This window comes from Rhinoderma darwinii, chromosome 5 (genome assembly GCF_050947455.1).
Source record: "Rhinoderma darwinii isolate aRhiDar2 chromosome 5, aRhiDar2.hap1, whole genome shotgun sequence".
In the NCBI taxonomy this organism is placed as follows: domain Eukaryota; kingdom Metazoa; phylum Chordata; class Amphibia; order Anura; family Rhinodermatidae; genus Rhinoderma; species Rhinoderma darwinii.
Genome location: NC_134691.1, coordinates 146,189,506 through 146,206,265, shown reverse-complemented (window position 1 = coordinate 146,206,265; position 16,760 = coordinate 146,189,506).

Sequence of the window (16,760 nt, the reverse complement as noted above, 5' to 3'; positions counted from 1 at the left end):
GAGGAGTATATCATGATATATGTAAACTGGGCTGAGTACATCAGGGTATATGTAAACTGTGCGGAGTACATCAGGGTATATGTAATCTGTGCGGAGTACATCAGGGTATATGTAAGCTGTGCGGGTACATCAGGGTATATGTAGTCTGTGCGGAGTACATCAGGATATATGTAAACTGGGCAGAGTACATCAGGGTATATGTAATCTGTGCGGGTACATCAGGGTATATGTAAGCTTGGCAGAGTACATCAGGGTATATGTAAACTGGGCGGAGTACATCACGGTATATGTAAGCTAGGCCGAGTACATTAGGGTATATGTAAGCTGGGCGGAGTGCATCAGGTCATAATAGGATGATGTAATAATGGGGAGAATGAATAATCCATGGATTGGTGTAGTCGCTTTGAACCAATCCTTTATGCACAGGCCGGGTTTATTGGGTATTATACAAAATATCTGTGCTCACTTATTGCCTAATCTTTGACTTCTTCATTAGCCCTATAAGCCGCACAAGGCCCTAAAGTTTCCTCATCACCGCTGTGTCCATGGGGTCCACCTGGGGGGTCCAGCAAATGACGATGTGGAGTGTTTAGTGAAATTCTACTGGACCTAAAAATGAGTCTGGGCCGTCATTTTGCATCATTGCGTTTTGAGAGTCATAACGTGTTATTTTTCCGGTGACGGAGCTGTGTGAGGGCGCGTTTTTTGTGGAACGAGCTGTAATTTTTATTGGTTCCATTTTGGGGGACATGAGATTTTTTATCACTATTTATTCCATTTTTTGGGAGATGAGGAAACCAAAAAACAGCCATTCCAGCACGTGTCTTTTGTTTTTTTTTACAGTGTTCACCGTGCAGTATAAGCAACATGTTAACTTTATTCTGCGGGGCGAGACGATTACAGCAACACCAAATTTATATCTTTTTTTTACGTTTCACTACGTTCCCACAATAAAAATACTCTTTTCTAAAAAAATCATGTTTTAGTGTCGCCATTTTCTGACAGCCATAACTTTTTTATTTTTTAGTTGATATCGCTGCGGGACAGCTTGTTTTATGCGTGACAAACTGTAGTTTCTATTGGTACCATTTTGCGTTACTTGCAACTTTTTGATCACTTTTTATTACATTTTTTTTGAGACAAGATGACCAAAAAATAAAATACTGTCATTGTTTTTTATTAAAAATGTTTGCGGTGTTCACCGTGCGGTAAAAATAATGTGATATTTTTATAGATCAGGCCGTTCCGAACGCGGCGATACCTATTATGTATAGTTTTTTTTCATATTTTCATTTTTTTTCTAATAATAAAGGAGTTGATCAGGGAAACAGGGCAAGTGTTGTTTTTATTATTTATTTATTATTTATTTATTTATTTTTCTTTCACATTTTTTTTTACATTTTTCACTTTTTCTTTTACACCGACTTGGGGACTTGAAGATCTGGTCTTCTGATCCCCGCTACAATGCACTGCACTACTTATGTAGTGTAGTGCATCGTAACTGTCATTTTTCATTTGACAGTTAGCCGATTAGGTCCTGCCTCGGGCAGGACCTAATAGGCTACCGTACCTTGGCAACCAGGAAGCCTAGTAACGGCTTCCTGGTTGCCATAGCAATCGTAAACCACTTCAATGCGGCGGACGTCATTGACAGCCGCATTGAAGGGGTTAAATGGCTGCGATCGTCGGTAACAGCCATCGCAGCCATTGCAGCGGCATGTCAGCTGTGTATAACAGCTGACAGCCGCCGAAGATAAAGCGCGCACAGCTCCTGTGCTTGCTTTATCTGCCGGGCGTAACTGTACGCCCGAGTGCGGGAAATCACTTGGAATTTGGACGTACAGTTACGCCCAATCGCGGGAAGGGGTTAATAATGTTTTGGTATAAAGACAACACTTGTCCATATGCCCATATGCATATGGACATCATAGAGCGATGCCCCCGCTTGGGACCCTCTTTATGAACCACAACAAAGAGCTGCTGTCACTCTAGCGAACTCAAACCTTCCATGTTACTTGAATGGCCGTGACGTGCAATACTACATTGTCTGACTGGCCACAGCTTCTCCCTGGCAAAATCTACTGTCTGCCGGGATTGCCGAGAGTTGGTCTCATTAATAAATACATATATAAATATGAATATTATGTGTATACCTCTTTATTAGGGGCGTGGAGCTTTGTTACCATTAGTTAATGTTGCCTTTAATTGAAATTCTAAAACTTTTGTCCCTCATTATTCTTATTGATAGCATCTACTTTTGTAAAGATTATTACTTTGACTTTTCCAACTGGAGGAAGGAGGTGGTTTGATACCATTTACAGCTTGCATACTGATTAGAACATATTTTCCTAACTGTGTACTGGTTTAAAAATATATAGAAGGACTTATTTAACCATTTTTTTTTTAACATACTCTAGTTGTCAGGTTGTGGTTATACATTGACCTTGACATAAATTGTCTGTTTGAATTCTTGTAATATGTAAGACTAAGTATTCTCAAGGTTCATACTCAAAACTTTTAACTTCGAACATAAAAAGGTCTAACAGCATAATTTAAACATGTACAGAGGTACAGCTGCCTACAAGATACTTACACATTACACCTACAGGAGCTTTTATGAGATCCCATTCTAAATTCATAGGCATTAATATGGAGTTGCTCCCCCATTTGCAGTTGAAACAGCTTCCACTTTTCTGGGAAGGCTTTCTACAAGATATAGCACCTATAGAGAAACTGCATGCTTAACCCATAGGAATAAAAGTAACATAGATTTTACTGGTATAAATTAACCCCTTCACGACTGCCATCCGGCTATATATGTTCCAACTGCCGATGCCCCGTGCAGTTGTCACGTATATAGACGTTGACAGCCTGGAACAAGTTTAATGAGTGCAGTGCTGCTTCAGTGTGAGCAGTGCTGCACTCTCATGTCTGCTGGGGCTTTGAGAGCCCCGGAATACACCCCCCACAGTAGATGACAACCTGGAACGAGTTTAATGAGTGCAGGGCTGCACTCTCATGTCTGCCGGGGCTTTTAGAACCCCGGAATACACCCCCACTATAGATAGCTCCACATACAACCCCCCTGTAGGTAGAGCAAACGCCTCTGTAGATAGTGCCACCTAAGCTCTCTCCAGCATCGCAATGCCCGGCTAGCGCTCTGGCCGAAGATTTCCATCCTAGGGGGAGCCCTCGCCGACTCTCCATCCCCACTGCAGATAGTGCCACCCCCCTGCAGATTGCAAACCCCCCGCTGAAGGTAGCATCGCACCCCCCACTGTAGATAGCGCCACCTGAACTCCCTCTAGGAGCGGAATTCCCGGTGTCAGATCGCACTGGCCGTGGATTCCACGTCTAGAGAGAGCCCCTGATGTCTCTGTCCATTTGTACAGTGACGAAAGGGGCTCTCTCTAGGAGCGGAATCCCTGGCCGACACTCTGGCTGGGGATTCCGCTACTGGAGAAGCCCCTGGTGTCACTATCCATATATTGCAGGGGATTCTGCTTTTAGAGTTAACCCTGATGTCACTGTCCATATATAGACAGTGACATCAGGGGCTCCCTGTAGGAGCGGAATCCCCACCCAAATGGATTCCGCTCCTACAGGGAGCTACAGTGGTGCTATTTACAGGAAGGGGTGCCATTTACGGATGTTGCTAAATATAGTGGGGAAGTCGCTATCTACAGGGAGGTGGCGCTATTTGCAGGGGGTGGCACTATTTCAGGGGGTGTGGTGCTATCTACAGCGGGGTGCTATATACAGGGGGTGTGGCAATATCTACATGATTCCTCCATTAGATGCCGAAAAGGCATTTGACAGACTCTCCTGGCCCGCTCTCCGCTCAACCCTCCAACATATAAGATTAGGCCCTTCCTTTATTGCTAGAATTTTTGCCCTTTATCAGTGTCCCTCTGCGTCAAAATTAACGGTTCTCTGTCAGAACCCTTCACCATACACATTGGCACTAGGCAAGGCTGCCCCCTCTCCCCTCTTCTATATGTGCTGGTCATGGAAAATCTTATGGCTTCTATTCAAGACAATCCGGACATACAGGGTATTTCAATAGGGGAAGTAGAATACAAATGCTGTGCATTTGCGGACGACCTCCTGGTCTATCTCTCGAACACGCATATCTCACTTCCCTCCTTGATGTCGGATCTGTCTCGATTTGGAAAATGGTCCAACTTTAACATCAACCTATCCAAATCAGAGGACCTAAATGTGTCACTACCAGACCCTTTGGTTGCCACCCTTAAAACTAACTTCCCTTTTGCATGGCTTTCTAAAGGCATAACCTATCTAGGAATACATATTATGGCCGATCTTTCGCAATTGTACTCCACTCATTTCATTCCCTTACTGGCCTCATTCCATAGAGATCTGACCACTTGGAATAAACGGTACTTCTCCTGGTTTGGGAGAATCAACATTTTGAAAATGACCCTGCTCGCTAAACTGCTGCATCTCCTGCAGACCATCCCCATCTTCATCCCTTCATCCTTTTGGCTCCGCATTCAAAGATATTTTGGATCCTTTATCTGATCCTCCGGTCACCCCCGGATAAATAGGGCTGCCCTCACTCGCCCTAAAGATGCAGGTGGGATGGGTATGCCAGATTGACGACTTTATTATCCAGCCCATGCACGCATCCTTGACCTTTTTCATAATTAAGACTCTAAACTGTGGGTACCCCTGGCCCAAGCCGTTTGTCCTAACACTCTCTCTACCCTCCCCTGGACACATCATTTATTTAAAAGAGGAACACAAGGCCTCCTTCACTATCTCACAAGCCCTTATGATGCTACACTTAATGAGGTCAGGCGAATCCCTTATAAATATCTTAGGCCCTGTGACCTCAAGCACTGATAACCCAGATTTCCCCGCCGGTCGAGCCCTACGCTCATTCCTTGGTAGTTTCCTCCAATGTTCTCTCCACTTTACACATGTCTTGACCGACTCCTCTATACTCCCATTGGCAACAATACTATCAGATGCCACGCTTTCCACTAGACAGTTTTGCGAATACAACCAGTTTAATTATTTCTACACTACCACAAAAAAACAAGCAAACCTCCACAATTGTGCATATCCTCCACTCCCCCCTCGCATACCATCTCCACACTTTACCACTTGTTTCTTACCCAATATTCACATCATCCCCTCTCATACTGCAAAACCTGGGAACGAGAATTGAACAAACAATTCACTGAAGCACAGAGGAAATTATGCTTCTACTTCTCCCTTAAGCCTCTTTGGCCACACCCGCCCAAGAGACCAGCTTTAAAATAGTTTCTCAATGATACCGGCTCCCTACTGCACTCCAAAAAATGGTATCCCCTGGTCCCTGATAACTGTTGGCGTTGCGGTGCACCGGGCGGTTCTATGACACATATTTGGTGGAGCTTTCTGGGAAGTGGTACTTACAGTTATCCATGAAACCACTGGATTCTTAGTTCCTGACTCTCCTGAGGCGACGCTATTGTTTATGTTCCCCATGCCCATGTATGCAAACGATCCTTCATTAGACACTTATTACAGGCAGCAAATTCAGTCATTCCACGCAAATGGAAATCAATAGAACCTCCTTCTTTGGACAATTGGTTCCAGGAGGTTGCGTTGGTGCAGAGGATGGACCCCGGAGGCGACCACTCGCTACATAAACACCTGGCTCCAGTGGAACACTTTCCTTTCGTCCTCTATGTACCATACATTGGTGAGCTAATGTTACTGGAAGTTAAATCTTCCCCCAGACCTGTTCCTTACATGCCTATCCCCAGGCAACCACATCCCCATCTCCTGATGGCACCATAGCTGCCAGATGACCATTTGCCTCTTTCCTGTATTATCACCACTAATGAGGATCCAGGTTCGTCATACCCCCCCCCCCTTCCTTCTTCTACACAGCAGTACTTCGTATTGGCTTCCCCTCTGCCTTTCTTCCTCTAAACAGGTATGGTCCGTCTCATCTGCTGGCAACCACCAGCAACATATGCCTACGTAGCAGGCACAAATTTTGTCTTGGTCACATTGTACTGTCCCACCTCTTGCAATTACTTCCTGCTCCAAGTCATCCCATTGACTCTAACGGACATGTTGGACTGTCCTCTTGTATGCTTTTTGAATCTTTTGTATTTGTTTTTTTTTCTACTTCCTGCTGGTATAAAATAAAATAAATAGAATTTAAAAAAAAAGTAGACAACCTATTCTTCACATAGGCCATGAATATTTGATCAGTGGGTGTCTGACTGTCGGCACCTCTGTCGATCTGCTGTTTGAAGGGGACAGTGGTGCAATACATTGCATGGTGGCTACAAATGTAACAGCGCGTGCAAGTACGAATGGAGAAAAGAACCATGTAAACAATGAAGAGGATGCGATGCTCGTACTAGCGCCATGGCCCCTTAAAACAGCTGATCGGCTGGGATGCCGACAGTCGGAAACCCACCGATCTAATATTGATGACCTATCCTGAGGATACATTAGTCACATCTGTATACTCAGTGCACACCTTTTCTACCCCTTTTTCCTCCCAATCCCCATGGTTCCTTGCTCCCACATTTATTTATATATTCCATATTTTAGCCCTTTTATTGTTGTGCAAATAACCAAAGTATTGTAACATTCACAATGTTGACTATTTGAATATTTTTGTATCTTAAACCACTCAAACATTTTGTCTTTACTGTAGCATATTGCTTACCTAAAGCCTGCAAAATTATGTTTTACTCCAAGACTGTACTACAATTTACATTTTGTCGACTAGTTTTTTTAACGTCCACAGGATCCCTTTTTGCTGGATGTTTTTCCTCAATCACACGTTTCTTGGTATACTCTTAATAACGTTTCACCTGTAAACTCAGAAATGTTGTCAGTATTTGAAATACTGGTCCCGGCTAGTTTAGCACCGATGATCAAGCTTTGCTCGTAGTCGCTCAGATCGCTCAATTTTCTCATTTTAATGTGTATTCACACTGTAACTGATCCACGGAAAACTTGCTCTCTTTATTTTTTGCTGCATTTCGTGGGTCACATGTCTAATTTCCATACAAGGAAGCTTCAATCGTGAAAGAGCTGGTGTCTCTAATAAAGTAACTATTCAGTGTATCAGTTGTATGTGCTTATCCTTATTCTTCATTTTGTATTATTTTGAGTTGACATTTTGTTTGCTTTGCTGGTAGATAAGTTCTTAAATAAATTCTAGAAAAAAAAAATATAAAACAACATATAACTCATAATTAGTTCTAGTAAACAACAGTTTTGTAAACAAGGAAAAACTCATCTTAGGCCAGGGTCACACACAGTTTTAATGCAGTTTTCAATGAAGGTTTTTTTAACCAAATACAGAAGTGATCACAAAAGAACGGAGATACATCAGACTTTTCTTTATACATTTCCTTCCTTTTGCATACACTTCTGTCTTCGGCTAAAACAACTGACCCAAAGACTGCATAAAAAAATCTATGTGTGTGAACCTGGTCTAAGATTAGAGTTGCAAATGCAGTTTTTGTGGCAGTTTTTTGAGGCAAACACAAAAGTAGATAGAAAAGAGAGGACACATATCAGTCTTTTCTTTATACTTTTTCTTCATTTTTGATCCACTCCTTTGTTTGGGTAAAAGAAACTGCATCAAAACTGCCATAAAAACTGTGTGATTCTAGCCAGGATCAGACACAGTTTTGATGCAGTTCTTGGTGCAGTTTTTGGCTCAATTCAACTCAGAAGCAGAGTCGGACAAGTGATATTCCATCTATTAAAAGTGAGGGGAAAAAAATAATTATTTTTGTAATATGAATCGAATGAGAGGTATAGAATGAATTATAAAAATGTGCTTACCACTGGACCATGAGTAGATGGAAAGCCCCTAAATAACCTCTTGGTGCATCTAGTTACAGTCCATATGTTCTTGCTGCTTGATTCTTTTACACTAATCATATAATTTGACAACAATATTTTGCTGTGTGGCACTTTTATACCTGGAGAGGATATTGTAAAAATGTTAGATTGATTCTGCATGAAATCTCAAAAACTGTGTATTAAGTTATCGTAAGTTAAGTTAAAGAATAAGCAGAAGAAGAAATATTTCCAACCTCTCTTTTACATTGAAATTTATCAAAGAATAATTGTTATATAATATGAATTCTAAAAGGGGTTGTCCCATCAAGGGCAATCCCTTTAATATAAGAGCCACAGGTCAGTTTCTTTACCCTGCAGGAGGCACAAAAGAATGGCCTTCCATTTAATACATGGAAGGCCCGAGAGGCACTGCTTGTTAGCTGCTCTCCCTCTGATTCATAGAGTGGGTCCTAAGCAGGACAACCTGGGACACCTGATGGGAGAACCCTTTTAAATGGACACTAACTTTTCAAAAACTTATGCTTATCTAATAGTATATCTGATATAGATAAAACTTTGTAATTTGTTTACTGTTAAAATGTAGTTGTTTTATTCATGCAAAGTCTATGCGAAGTTACTGTAACTAGGTGTCTCCCTTCTTGTTATCTGCTGTCTACCCCTGTTGTCAAGCAAAATCTGCCCCTCGTCACAGAGCAGAGGAGAAAGACTGCGTAAAGTTGTGTTGTGTCTCTTCACAGCCTGCCCATAGAAGTCTATAGAGAGAGGAAGGGGCAGTAGGAGAAGGGAGTAAGAGAACAGAAAAAGATACAGACACGATGCCCATATAAGTGTATGGAGAGGGAAGGGGAGCAGATTGGGAGAGACACAGGCACACATAGACATGTTGCAGCTGCTGGTAAGAGTTAAATGTTACCCCAGTGCTGGATTCTCAGTAACACTGCTCATTACTGCTGTATAATCTTATCCATGTTGCTGCAGCTTCTATATATATTTCAGAGATAGAGATAGGAGAGCAAGATGTCCTCTTCTTTGTGTGTGCAGTGTATGGGAGAAAGAATAGCATTTAGGCTTCATGTATACACTTATGACAGTTAATTCTGAAAGTCACCTGAAAAGTTAGGTATGTTTTAAAGAGCAAATCTAGTCACAAATGACATATTCACATCACAGGTACCGAGTCCTAACTAAGGCCTCGTTCACATCTGCGTTGGAGACTCAGTTAGGGTCCTCCATCGCAGATCCAGCTGAGATTACAAGAGTTTACCGGAGACAATAGCGCAGCATGCTTCGCCTATCAAAGTCAATAGGTTCCGTCGGCTGCCAGCGGTGTCCGTTGTGCAACAGAACCGTTGCTTCTGTTATTCCCTTGTTCTGTTCCTCTGATAAGGAAGAACAACAGAACACACCGCTGCAGGTGTTCATTTAGCCTAAAATTATTAAATGTTAAAGGTGAGTTAATAAATTAGGAAGTGTTTTAAAAACAATCTTATATTTATGAAATATAATGGGAATTAGCAAATAGCATCACTGGAGAGGTGGCTGTCCATACAGTACATGTTGCAATGTAAAAACTTTTAGCCTAGTCTTATTTTTTTACAGATTCTCAAAAAGTGTAAATATCATAATAATAATTATTTTTATTTAGGACCAACATATTCCACAGCGCTTTACAATTAGAATTTATTCTATATTTTTTTGAAAACATAAATCCAATATATAGTCTAATAGTAAAATACAATTGTTAAATGGTATAATGACTATAAATAGTATAACGACTGTTTCCAAAGTGATCATTACCTTCCCATTTGTTTTGTTGGATTGTTTGAAAAAACTTGACAGTAATTTCCTAATGTTACCCATGAGTACACTTTGTTTGTTTTGTATAAAACATTGCATATGAGCATAAAATATATGAACAATGTAATAAGCATATTTACATTTATAGAAAAAAGGGCTTCTGGGAAATGTAAATATTTTTAACCCTTAAAGTGTAACTAAACGTTCGACAAACTTGTGACATGTCAGTGTATCAATGTATCAGAGTACGGGCTCAATCTATGAGGCCGTACTCCGATACATCGGCTTTCCGGAAAAAGCCGAACAGAAACGAAGCAGCTGAGCGCTCACACGAGTGCTTCTGACGCTTCGTTTTAGCGATAGGTGGGGGTCCCAGTGCCCTGACCCCCACCAATCAAAACGTCTGACATGTCACTATGACATGTCAGATGTTTGTGGAACGTTTAGTTACCCTTTAACACAGTCTGTTTTGGCCTTGTGGACACAGCTGATTTTTCAAATCTAACATGTGTTACTTTGTGGTAATAACTTTTGAATGCTTTTACCTATCCAAGCGATTCTGGGATTGTTTTCTTGTGACATATTGCACTTTATGTAAGTGAAAAAATTTGGTCAATAAATTAAATATTTTTTTGTGAATAACACCAAAAATTAGCATTTTTCTAAATGTAAATGTATCTGCTTGTAAAATATATAGTAATACCACACAAAATAGTTACTAGTTAACATTTCCCATATTTCTACTTTATGTTTGCATAATTTTTTGAACTTACTCTTATTTTTCTAGGACGTTACAAAGGGCTATTTTTTCAGGAACCAGTTCAGTTCTGAAGTGGCTTTGAGGGCCTTATGTATTACAAAGTCCCCATAAATCACCCCATTTTAAAGAAACTGCACCCCTCAAAGTATTTAAAACAGCATTCAGAAAGTTTCTTAAGCCTTTAGGCGTTTCACAGGAATTAAAGCAAGGTAGAGGTGAAATTCATTTGTAATAAAAAAAAATCTGTAACACAGAAGGTTTTACCAGAGAAACACAACTCAATATTTATTGCCCAGATTCTGCAGTTTTTAGAAATATTCCACATGTGGCCCTAGTGTGATAATGGACTGAAACACAGGCCTCAAACGCAAAGGAGCACCTAGTGGATTTTGGGGCCTCCTTATTATTACAATATATTTGAGGCACCATGTCAGGTTTGAAGAGGTCTTGTAGTACCAAAACAGTGGAAACCCCCCAAAAGTGACGCCATTTTGGATACTGCACCCCTCAAGGAATTTATCTACGGTTATAGTCAACATTTTGACTCTACAGGTTTTTTTTTGCAGAATTTAGTGGAATTAGGCCATGAAAAATTAATATCAACATTTTTTCCACTAAAATGTTGAATTTATTCCACAAGGGATAAAGAAGAAAAAGCGCTCCAACATTTTCAATTTCTCCTGGTCCATTTTTTGCTTTTTCATTTTTGTTTTTCACTTTTTTCTTTTTCCGTCAATGGAGTGGTATGAGGGCTTATTTTTTGTGGGAGGAGTTGTAGTTTATATTGACACCATTTAAAGTACCATATAATGTACTGTGAAAATGAAAATAAAGTTCTTTGCGGGCTGAAATTGGAAAAAACTGTGATTCCCCCATTGTTTTCTGTGTTTCATTTTTTACGACTTTCACGCGGTAAAAACGACAACTTAACTTTATTCTGCGGCTCAATATGATTACGGTGATGCCAAATTTATATATATTTTTTTTTTATATTTTACTGCTTTTATAAAGAAAAAAATATTTGTTAAAAAAAAAATTGTTTGTTTGTCACATTCTGAGAGTCATAACTTTTTGATTTTTTGGTCAATGGAGCGGTGTTAGGGCTTATTTTTGACAGGACAAGCTGTAGTTTTTATTGGTAAAATTTTTTGGTACATACAACTTTTTCGTCCTTTTTATTCAATTTTTTTTAAGAGTTAGGCTGGGTTCACACGACCTATTTTCAGGCGTAAACTAGGCGTATTTTGCCTCGATTTACGCCTGAAAATACGGCTCAAATACGTCGGCAAACATCTGCCCACGACTTTCTATGGGTATGACGCTGTACTGTTCCCACGATGCGTAATTTTACGCGTCGTTCGGCAATTACGAAGCGTAAAATTACGCCTCGGAAAAAGAAGTGCAGGGCAATTCTTCAGCCGTAATTGATGGAGCATAAGTCCATTGAAGTCAATGGAATGTTCAAAAAACAGTGTCCAGGCGTTTGGAGCGTATTTTGGAGCGTATTTTGAGGCGTTTACGCATCAAAATATGCCTCGAATTACGCCTGAAACCTGGGAAACACTCCCCCAAGGGGTGTTGCCTAACCGGCCATTTTGAAAGGCCAGTTTAGGGGTGAAGTAAGGAATTTGAAAAAGCAATAACCAGGAGGTTCACCATGGCACCCCGACCCTACAAGAGGATGCACATTGATGTGGATGCCCTAATAAGCGAGGTAAGGACCAGATTGAACCACCAATTATCCATGTTTTGGAGTTTCCATGTTTTTAGGGCTAAAATCTTTTGGTTAAAGCTGCAGACAATATGCCAGAGCAAACATGTGTCTAGACAGTTTTGTTAATGTGAGGTAATGTGTTCCTTACATCTGCGTCTATTCCTATACGTTATTGCAATTTACCTGCCACTAAGCACTGTATCCTATTTTTGCAACGCTTTGGAAGCATGTATGTTGTTTGCAAGATGTCCAGGTGCCATTTTACACCCTCACACCTCACGGCGTATGTGCAGCAGTTATTAACTTGACACTGTGTGTTTTCATGTGGTGATTCTATGTATTGAAACACTCTATACCTGTCTTTGCTTTTGTTAAGTGTGTATGTAACTTGTAGGTGGACTTTTGCCTGCATATTTTGGACTACTTCATGGTGTGCTAAAGTGTGTGACAAATGTCCACTCGCTGGTTGAGATTCTTTAAAGTGACGACGTGCATTTGTTTGTTCTGTGTTTGGAGCACAGCATCGTGTAAATCACACACAATTCGTCATTCCTTGTGTTTCTTTGCATGTACAACCCTCGCGGATACCATTACGCACTTTACAACACGAAGTAACCTTAGTAGCCACATGTTCTTAAAGTGTTTGTGGTGTAGGGATTTCAAATCAGGAGCTTAGCAGGTTTGTGTTTCTGGTTTCTGTAAGTACACTGCTGAAAACCTGAGGAGGCAAAACGGGCCTTTGTCTACACTTGTTTGTGATGACTAAATTTGTGTGCTAAGCTAAGAGTTCTGCTAATTTATCTGTGCTTTTTTCTTAAAGGTGCAGGCGCGACCCAATATCTGGGATAAGAGCAATTCTGGATACAGCAACTGAGGCCTCCGCCAGGATGCGTGGGAGGAAATCTGTAAAGCGCTGTACCCCGATTGGATGGCTCGCTCAAACAACGAGCAGGGTGTTATTGGTGAGTGTTCTTAACATAGGTTCTTTGACCTTAATGAGGTTGTGGCGTATGTGCGGAACAATGCTTTAGTGAGGACAGTCTGGGACGCCTCTGAGGAGCAACCAAAATGTTCCTTCATACAGACGCATCTTAGCAATTGTGGTGTTTCAAGCACAATTGTGTTTCTAAACAAACAACCAAATCAAGTGGCACTTCCATAAAGGTATACTATCATGTTTCGTTATTGACTGTTTGTTTTTGTATTATTTCTCAGAAAAAGATCTGCAGAATCGGTGGAAAAGCGTGAGGGACCGCTTCCAGAGGGAGATTCGTAAGGCTGAGTGTGTCCGCTCCCTCACAAGCCTCACAGTGTCCTTACCATCAGGAGCTGCTGTTCCTCCTGCCCAACAGGGCACTACGCCAGTAAGTTTGTGTACATTTTCTTCGGAAGGGCTGACAATTCTCAAACAACACATGCTGGTCATTTGTAGGCATCCCTTTACTGAATACATCTTGTTGTCATATTGGTCATGTTAATTCCTCCCAGACCATTTTCCAATGTGGACTTTGTAATCCCAAACACAACTGTTGCTTGTCATTTTATGGTTTCTTAATGATGGCGATGTTGGAACTGCGTCTTGTTAACATTCAATGTGGGTGTGTGTGGAGATGTCCAGATAACATGCGACATTATAGAGAGCATACATGTTCATGTGAGCCCCTAAATGGCCTGCTCACTGGAACCGACGCATTGTCCTGATTCCCAAAAACAATGGTTCCCCCTGTTTACTGTGTAAAACACAACACTGGCAGTGTCATGAAGGAGCGTAGGATTTGGGGTTGCTAAGCATTGCAAGCAATATTTCTTGCACCACTACATGCTTCATGAAAGTTGTCAGGCTAGCAAAGGAAAATTATCAGCTAATTCTGCCCGAGGTGTTTGTTTAAGGAATGTGTTTCATGTCCTATTAGTGAGTGTGGAATATGTTGTTGTTGACAAATAGTTGCGACGCAAATACACATGTTAGTTGCGGTCACAACAGGCATTATACCTTTTTTTTTTTACTTTACCCTAGATCTGTAAAGGATCTGCCAGGCACTACATCTGGGTATACTCCCAGGATTAATCAGTCGACACCTGAGGCCAGACCTCTGAGACTGACACCTGCTCCCACCAATCAGGGTGGCAGGCTCAGGAGTGGGAGAGCCTATCGCGGCCTGGTCAGTCAGAGTTAGCTCCGCCCCCTGTCCATTTATACCTGCCGTTTTCTCTTCCTCCTTGCTTGTTATTCTTTTTGGATTCCTGGCCCCACTGCTGCCTTGCTCCAGCCTGCTTCTGCCGTGCTTCTGCCTTGCTTCAGTTCTGTTTATCCTGCGTTGCTCTGCCCCTGGCTTGCTTCTGCTCCGTGCTCCCGTTTGTATACTCCACTACTTCCTGATCCTGACTGGCTCATTCACCGCTCCGTTTCCTCGTGGCGTTCCGTGGGCTACTGTATTCCCTTGCGTGTTCCCTGTTTGTCTCCCTTGCACTTAGACAGCGTAGGGACCGCCGCCAAGTTGTACCCCGTCGCCTAGGGCGGGTCGTTGCAAGTAGGCAGGGACAGGGCGGTGGGTAGATTAGGGCTCACTTGTTCCCTTCACCTCCTTCCTGCCATTACAAGATCCACTGGAAACGTAGGACGACGAATGGAAGGGCACCCTGTTGATCAGGAGGAACAGCAGCAGAGGGAGAGGGAAGCCACTCCATCTACCTCCCATCAAGCAACACCCGAAGCGGAGGGCCACTCCGAGGATGAGGCTGGTCCTTCATGGGGGGCCCCAGCAGCAGAGGGGTCCGACGACAACATGGAAGCACCTGCTGCTGCTGCCCCCTTACCAAGGGCATCCCCAACAGGTCCAGCTCCCCCCACCCGGACACCTTCCACCCGACAGCGTACTCTAAGAACCCTCCGGACAATGGACATGCAACTCAAGGTCGAGTCAGATGCCATGTCCTTTATCCGGAGGGTCCACGGCGATGATGAGTTCGATTATTTTGGCTATGGCATAGCCTCTCGTTGCCGTCGGCTGCCACCGGAACTAGCCCAGGATGTCATCACCTACTTTCAGGTGGCAGTCTTCGAGTTCGCTGTCCACATGCCCCCTGTTGAGGAGTTAATTGCCAACCTCAATAGGGCCGCGGGCCGTAGGGAGGGGCGTTCCCAGATGCCCCACAGCCCGAGATGGCAAAATGCCTCCCCCCAGACGGAGCCCACAAACCCCCCGCCCTCCCAATCCAATCCCTCTGCTGGTTCCCATTTTGTCTAATCCTTATACCCTTACCCACCCTCCCAATACAGCACAAGTGGTTATCAGCCAAGTTACCCCCAAAATTTTCCACCTGCCTCAACCTATGACTCTCCTCCCCGATTTACCCATATGTAATCGTCGTTTTGTCTGGGTGGAGGTTATGTAAATATGTTTGCCAATAATATGTTTTTTATGGACAAGGAGCATCCTTGTGTTTGTGGTAAAGTGTTAACATAATGTTAATGCATAAAACAAAAGGTAAGTAAAGATTATAAATTATTTCTCCAAATGTAACATGTCCCATGTGTTTTGGTGTTTAAAAAGGGGACCACGACAAAACACTACAAAGCAACGTTCAAGGACAAAGCAAGACAACACATACGTTTTGGGGTGTACATTTTTTTTGTTTAGTGTGGTCGAACTGTACAACTTGGCACGAAACATTGATGTTTTATTCACACTAACACGACACATTGCAAAATATATCACATACATAGTGCACAGAAAGTGGGGAAGGATGTTCATTTGGCTTAATAGCCACAATTTCGTAATGACAACACACAATACACTTGGGCCTAGTCCGGGATCGGCTGCTGAACAGTGTGGCTGGAATCCTGCCGGGGCACGGCACCTTCGGGACTCATGAAGTAGTCCGCAAAGGCATCTCTTACCTGTACTCCACGGTTGGATGGTCTTCCTAAGCCCCAGTTGATGTGGGCATCACGGAAAGCCGTCTGTGTCTCCACCTCAACGTCACCTCGCTCCTGATCCCTAACATAGTTGTGGAGAACACAGGCAGCTTTAATGACCCCATCAACTGTGGACGCATCCAACTGAAGGGCACAGGTGAAGACCCTCCACTTACTAACCATGATCCCAAAGGTGCACTCCACGAAGCGTCGTGCCCGGCTCAGCCTCTCATTGAAGACCCTCCTTCGGGCATCTAGTCTCCTCCGTGGGTATGGGCACAGCAGGTTGGGCATCAGTGGAAAAGCCTCATCCGATACCATCACGAAGGGGACTGGATACGTGGTACCCGGAAGAGGTTAGGGTGGAGGTAGAGTTACCTGATCTAGCAGGATTTGCTTCCCTAAATCCGAAGTCAGTAGCGCCCGGGAGTCACCAGTGCTTCCATATGCGTGGGAAGTCCTCCATAAGGCGGCACATGGAGGACTACATACAGGTTCTTGTGTGTGCATGAAACAGAACACACTTGTCCATGGACTGTTACGATTAGCAGCAGGACTGCTGCTAATCAATGAGTTCTGTTATCTCTGTGTTTGGGCATTGCTAGGCAAAGCCTTTGGTCTGAGTCTGGATTGTGTCATCATATAGATTTGCCTGGGTAATTAAGGTGCACTACTTTTCTTGTGTCTATATATACTTAAGGACTGGATTACTCAGG